This window comes from Pyxicephalus adspersus, chromosome 1 (genome assembly GCF_032062135.1).
Source record: "Pyxicephalus adspersus chromosome 1, UCB_Pads_2.0, whole genome shotgun sequence".
Classification (NCBI taxonomy): Eukaryota; Metazoa; Chordata; class Amphibia; order Anura; family Pyxicephalidae; genus Pyxicephalus; species Pyxicephalus adspersus.
In genome coordinates, this window is record NC_092858.1 from 103998649 (window position 1) to 104006343 (window position 7695).

The following is a 7695-nucleotide window of genomic DNA, read 5'->3' on the forward strand; positions in this document are numbered from 1 at the left end:
GGTGCAACCAGGTGATGATTCGGAAATCTAACCCCACCTGGAATTCTAGTACTCACGAATATAAACTATGTATTTAGAGTGAGTGTACCTGTTGTGTAAATACCACAATAAAATGTAATTCTTCACAGATTTCACCTAGCCCAGGGGTCTGCAACCTGCGGCTCCGGAGCCGCATGCGGCTCTTCAGCCTCCTTGTTGTGGCTCCCTTCGGCTGCCGCGGGGAGATCTCTGATGGGGGATCCCCTTCCTCCCAAGACACTGCGGAGGAGGGGGATTCCCTATCCGGTGTTCTAATGAAAAAAATCTACCAGTGAAATAAATCTACTACGGGGCGTATATAAATGGGTGTGTACAATGACATCCCCCTCCTTTGAACCCCAATTCCTCTGGAATGGGGAGATGTACAAAACCAAAAATGTAGGTGCAAGTGGGGGACACCTGTGACTAACACCCCCTAAAATTGAATTGTTAGGCTATCATCAGAACATAAAGAACTCTGCCCATCAAAAAAATCTACCGTTACACATTGCTGGAGGCACCTGAACCCCAATTTCTCTGGAACAGAAAGGGGGTACAGGTGAACAAAATTAGAGGTGCAAGTGGGGGACACCTGTGGCTAACACCTCCTAAAAACTCCACCCATCAAAAAACCCCTACCCTGTTACACATTGTTGGAGGCTTCTAGCACCTAAACCCCAATTTATCTGGAAACGGGAGTACAGGTGAAAAAAATTTGAGGTGCAAGTACGGGACACCTGTGGCTAACACCTCCTAAAAATTCATAAAAACTCTGCCTATCAAAAAAATCTACCCTGTTACACATTGCTGGAAGCATCTAGCATCTGAACCCCAATTTCTGTGGAATGGGGGGGAGGCGGTACAGGTGACCAAAATAGAGGTGCAAGTGGGGGACACTTATGGCTAACACCACCTACAATTGAATCGCTAAGGCATCGTCAGAAAATAAAGAACTCTGCCCATCAAAATAATCTACCCTGTTACACATTGCTGGAGGCTTCTAGCACCTGAACCCCAATTACTCAAGATTGGGGGGTACAGGTGAACAAAATTAAAGCTGCAAATGAGGGACACCTGTGGCTAACACCCCTTAAAATTTCATCGCTAAGGCATCGTCAGAACATAAAGAACTCTGCCCATCAAAAAAATCTACCCTGTTACGTTAGAAGCCTCCAGCTTCTAATGTAACAGGATGATATGTTAGAAGCTGGAGGCTTCTAGGGGCATAGTTCAGTGTTTAATTTATTTCAAAGTAGGCCTACACATGTACACTTGTTGTAACAGGTAAAATTAAAAAAATATTAAAACTTTTAAAAGTTTATAAACTGTGTTATGTTTTGTGGCTCCAGACTATTTTTCTTTAGTGGAAGAGGAGGCAAAATGGCTCTTTTGATAGTAAAGGTTGCTGACCCCTGGCCTAGCCTCTATAAATATGTAAAGCTGCCCACCGGTTGGCTGTTCTCATGTGGTAACATCACCCTTTTACTACATCCCAGTTAACATCATTGGTGGGCCCTGTAATTTATCTAGAGTAAGTTTCATGATGTTTACAGAAAAGGTCTGGCATCCCAGTAGTTTCTACATGTGATCCTATTGTTGCATTGTTATTAAAAACGTAATATTTCGCCCTGGCTGTATCCCTTGTAGAAGTCCCAGAGCTAGCTGTATACAGGGAACTCAGGCGCTTTGCATGCGCTGTAGCTAAAGGTCTTAATGCCACTTCCATAGCCCTTTCATCAATACTAGAGGATGACAAAGGAACACGCAAAGCTGTCCTACATATTTACCTATTATTAAAGCATAATATAGGGTGTGAACAATTTGAGGATGAGTTGTATTAGTCTAAGTGACCATACTAGTGCCATTAAAAAAGCTATACAGAACCTCAAAGATATTGTTGGAGGAATTTTTCAGTATCAGGGTCCATGGGCATGGCTATGGAGCTGGCTCCCTAACTGTGGCAATAATATACACCAAATTATAATGTTTTCACTTACTTTTGTGGTAATTGCAATTGCCTTGTGTTGCTTTATTCAGTGTATCCCATCATTTTTCTCACTGTATAGGAAGTAAGTAGTTGTCACGTTGTGACAAAAGGGGGAAATGTAAGCAATTATTTACCTGATCAGTGCCTTTTTGGTAATAACCGCCGCCATCTTGTTATTATGATATTTGGAAGCCACCTTAATTTTTAGATGGATAGTTTTTCTGCTAATGATTGCAAGTTCTTGTATATCTATTATCTTCACAAATGGGCTTGGAGTGTTCTAATCAAGATTGTGTTGCAAGGGAGGAGCTGGGGCCAATACAGGAGGGGTTGCAGATGGTCTGGGATGATGGTCAATTCTTGTGTAATAACGTATATAAACATATGAATATATATAATGTATTGCAGGTCTGCTGAATCCAGAAATTACATCAGTTTCATTGAATTGGCTCTAGTTCTTGTGATACAGGAATTGCAATAGACGATTTTAACAACAAATGTTAACACAGCATATTATTTTCAATCTTTATTTACACCAATGTTTTGAATTTTATATATTTAATGTAGCATTACTTTCATGGAACTTTCCTTTTCCTTCTTTTTATTCATACATTTTCTTTTTTTACAGAAACTAGTTCCTCAAGAAGTTGTTTGAATGACCCTAATGTATTCTGCTATATTTGTGGTGAATATTCTCAGCAAAAACAGAGAAGAAACATTACAGAATTTGTGAAACAAGCATATTTTGCATATTTTGGTATTAAACTGGGGGACCAAGATAAGTATTGGCCCCCCCTATATGGTATGCAAAACTTGTGTAGATTGTCTATGACAGTGGAAAAATGGAAAACTAAAAAGTTTGAAATTTGGTGTAGCTATGGTTATGGGGAGAGCCCAAAAATCATCATAATGATGGTTTTTTGTGTGCTGTGAATGTAAAAGGTTTCAATCGTTACAAGAAAAACACACTGGAATCCGCAAAAGGACCTGTGTCACATGGTGCTAATGTTCCCATATCAGTGTTCAGTACACTCCCTGATATTCCTGTATCCGACATGGAGGATATTCAGGGTTTGGAATGTAATCCAGGAGTTAGCAGTGGAAGTGAATATTAAGGAAGTGTTTCATTAAACCAGCAGTTCTCCCAAGAAGAGCTCAATGATTTAATATGTGACCTAAGTCTGTCAAAACAAGCATCTGAACTTTTAGAAACCAGGCTAAAAGAAAAGAACTGTCTGAAACTGGAAGTTAAAATAACAGTTTATAGGACAAGAGAGGTGACACTCCTATTATATTTCAGTGAAGATGGAGACTTTGTGTACTGTTGTTACATCCCTGGAGTCCTAAGCCATATGGGAGTACCAGAATACCGAGCAGATGACTGGCAGCTTTTCATTACCAGTTCCACTCGAAGTTTGAAATCTGTTTTACTGCATATTGGCAACTGCTATGCATCAATTCCAATTGGACACTCAACAAAACTTATAGAAGAATATGAAAATATCAAAATGGTCTAACGTTGATTCAAAAAAAGTGAACTTTCTACATCGACAGCAAAGTGGATACACAATGTACCCATATTTCATCTGCTTGTGGGATAGTAGAGCAAAGCAGGATCACTGGAAAAAAGTGACATGGCCTCCAAGGGAAAACATGAAAAAAGGTGCAGCAAACATCATTAATGAGCCAATGGTTGACAAGGAAAAAAAATCATTCTTCCTCCACTACACATAAAGTTGGGATTAATAAAGCAATTTGTTGGAACTCTGAACAAGGACGTGATTGCTGCAAATACATTTATAGATTCTTCCCTGGATTGAGAACTGAAAAATTAAAAGCAGGAACCTTTGATGGACCGCAGATTTAGATCAAGATCCACAAAAGATCAAAATCCACAAAGATCCGGACAAGATCCACAAAATTGCCCCTCAAAAGCCCAATATATGCTGGCGCTGCAGATCTGACGTGGGCACGACATGACATGACATTTGGTGGTCCTGCCCCAACATACATGAATTTTGGAAGGAAGTTGCTCATTTTAGTCAACTTATTACTGGATTCTTACTGCCACTGAGACCAGAAGTATGTCTATTACATTTGCATAAAATGCCCATGAAAAAGTACAAAAAGTCTATAAAATACTCCACTTAATCAATGTTGCACGTAGTGTTATCGCACTATTCTGGAACTCACAAGAGGTCCCTACTCAGAGACTTCAGCATCGAAGGGAAGACACTGGTACTCCGCAGCGAGATCCTCCGTGTTACAGTACCTCACCCAAGCCTGGCCCCCACGCACCAACACCTGCAAGGCCATCACGAGGGCGGCATTATCACCAGGGCCACTTTATCTGGGGATTGAAGATGGACAGAGTCAAGAGAGCGACGATGCTCAAAGAACATCAGAAGGGCAGCACGGGAGTTCCGGACATCGCATTGATGCTGGTAGTCTTCTTCGCCTGCAACACCGTGAGAAGGACGTTGGTGGATTGATCTTCAACTTCTGCAGGAAACTCCATGTCACATTTCTTCCTCCTCCCACTATCGAGGAACCTGGGATGGGACAACTGGGACACCTCTTGGTTCTACTTGGACACCGTCAAGTTCATCAAGGAGAACGAGCTGCAAGACGTCAAGCTGGACCTGTGGAAGTCGAAGACGATCTACAAGCAAATCAGTGGAAATGACTCTATGGAACATGTAGGAACGCAGTCACCTGCGAGGAGATCTGAACAAACATAAGATCCAAGAGACTTACCAACAGGCACAGGGACTTGGCCTGGATTGCAGTTCAAGGAGGACTACCCCTGAGGACTTTCATGCATGCCATGAACGTATGTAGGTAAAGACACTGCCGTTTCTGCGTCATCGAAGAGGAGACAGCTTTACGTGTGTTCTGGCAGAGCCAATTCGTCTCAAGAACGTACATCACATACTGTGCTATGCTGTATGGTCTGTTCCACGGCGAATACACAGAAGAAAAAGTGGATCGAGCTTGGAGGATTTTGAACTGTGTTAGGAACGCTATTTGGAGCGCCAGGAAGCGCCTTATCCACCAGAGTAAGAGGATGTCCATCGAGGACTGCGGCAGACCTGCCCTCAGTCTGCTCAGAGACTATCAACTCATGTATTTTCCGGAAGAGGAAAAGGACGTTAGAGAAGACCCCCCCTTCCCTTTCCCCGCCCCCAAGCACTCCTTGTAAAAAGGTATAGGAACTCTAATAAAGCTTTGGGCCTGTGAGTTCTTCCCTCTCCCCCCCACCCCCACTCCCTCCTCATTGCACAACCGTTCTTTATTAGATGTGTATATAGTGTGTTTCAGATTTGTTAGAGCTTCGGGACCATGATGAGCTCTTAGATACAGTTTAAGATGCTGTTGTTAAAAGTATTGTTTGACAATCTTTTGGGGTTGTTTGCAGTACAACGCCGCAGTATGGAGGGATGTATTTATTTGCAAGTATGTTGTGGGGGATTGTAATGTAGTGTGTTATGCGCTGCGTCGCAATTCCATGTATGAATGCACCCTGACTGTATTGTTTTCGATATTCTGATTAATAAAAAAATTTTTCAATTAAAAAAAAACATGCGGTCAAAGGAGCTCTCCATGCAGGTGAAACAAGCCATCCCTTAAGCTGCAAAAACAGAAAAAAACAATCATATTGCTACCATATTAGGAGTGGCAAAATCTACAGTTTGGTACATCATGAGAAAGAAACAAAGCACTGGTGAACTCAGCAATTCCAAAAGACCTGGATATCCACAGAAGACAACAGTGGTGGATAATTGCAGAATCATTTCCATGGTGAAGAGAAACCCCTTCACAACAGCCAACCAAGTGAACAATTCTCTCCAGGAAGTAGGTGTATCGATATCCAAGTCTACCATAAAGAGAAGACTGCATGAAAGTAAATACAGAGGGTGCACTGCCACTCATAAGCCTCAAGAATAGAAAGGCTGGATTGGACTTTGCTCAAAAACATCTAAAAAAGCCAGCACAGTTCTGGAAAAACATTCTTTGGACGGATGAAACCCTAGATCAACCTTTACCAGAATGATGGCAAGAAAAAAGTATGGAGAAAGTGTGGAACAGCTCATAATCCAAAGCATACCACATCATCTGTAAAACATGGCAGAGGTGGTGTGATGGCTTGGGCGTGCATGGCTGCCAGTGGCACTGGGACACTAGTGTTTATTGATAATGTGACACAGGACAGAAGCAGCCAAATTAATTCTGAGTGTTCAGAGACATACTGTCTGCTCAAATCCAGCTAAATGCAGTCAAATTGATTGGGATGTTTCATAATACAGATAGACAATGACCCAAAACATACAGCCAAAGCCCAGGTGTTTATTAAAGCAAAGAAGTGGAATATTGTTGAATGGCCAAGTCAGTCACCTGATCTGAATCCAATTGAGCATGCATTTCACTCGTTGAAGACTACATTTCGGACAGAAAGCCCCACAAACAGCAACTGAAAGCTGCTGCAGTAAAGGCAGAGCAAAAAGGAGAAAACTCAGCACCTGGTGATGTCCATGAGTTCAAGACTACAGGCTGTCATTGCTAGCGAAGGGTTTTCAACCAAGTATTAAAAATGAACATTTTATTTTCAGCTTTCTAATTTGTCCAATTACTTTTGAGCCCCTGAAATTAGGTAATTGTGTTAAAAAGGCTTTAGTTCCTTACATTTTTATGCAATCTTTTTGTTCAACCCACTAAATGACGCTGAAAGTCTGCAGTTCAACTGCATCTGAGTTGTTCAATTTAAAATTAATAGTGGTAATATACTGAACCAAAATAAGAAAAAAAGTTGTCTCTGTCCAAATATTTATGGACCTAACTGTACATAAATAGGCAGAATAAAACAGTCAGTCCTGTCAGTGAGTCGTTAAAAACAAAAACAAGGTATGGTTAAACATGGGGCTCTGCAGTAACGTAAAAATTAAGTTAAACTGACCAATAATTAACTAAGGACTACAGTGGACTGGGTAGAAGCAGGTAGAAAAGAGCAGGGAAGGAGAATAAAATAGCCACCACTGATGTGAGTCTGTTAGGGGAGAGGTCCTCCTTAAGTCAGGGTCTGCGGCTCTGGCCGGTGCACCCACCAGCGGGGTCAGGAGAAGGACACGGCTACCTGCGCATGCGTGGTCTGGAGTCCATGCATTTAGTGGTCTGTGACATGCAAAAGCTTGTGGATCACTGTGTAAGGGTAAAAAAAAAAAAAATCTTTGCACCCCTGGAGAAATAATATATGTGAACCAATTGAGCTTTGTGACATTGCACATTATCCTGCCAGATGTAACCAACAATGCTAAGGTAGCCTGTTGCATTTAAATTATGTTCATTTGGTAGGAAGGTGCCTAAAGTGCGTCAGGAAAATACCTCCACATCATTACACTAGTAGCAGCCTGAACCGTTGATACAAAGCATATAGTTGATATAGTTGACAGCATATTCTGACCAGGACAACCAAAAGTCACAGCAGAAATTTAGACTCATCAGACCAGGGAACTTTTCCAGTCTTTTATTGCTCAACTTTGGTGAGCCTATGGAAAGTGTGCATGTTCTCAGCTGAAAGAAGTGGCATTTGGTGTGGTCAGTGCGATCGGCTTCAAGGTTCAATGTGTTGTACTTTTACAGATGCTCTTCAGGATTTGATTGCAACAAGTAGTATTTGAGATACCGTTGCCTTT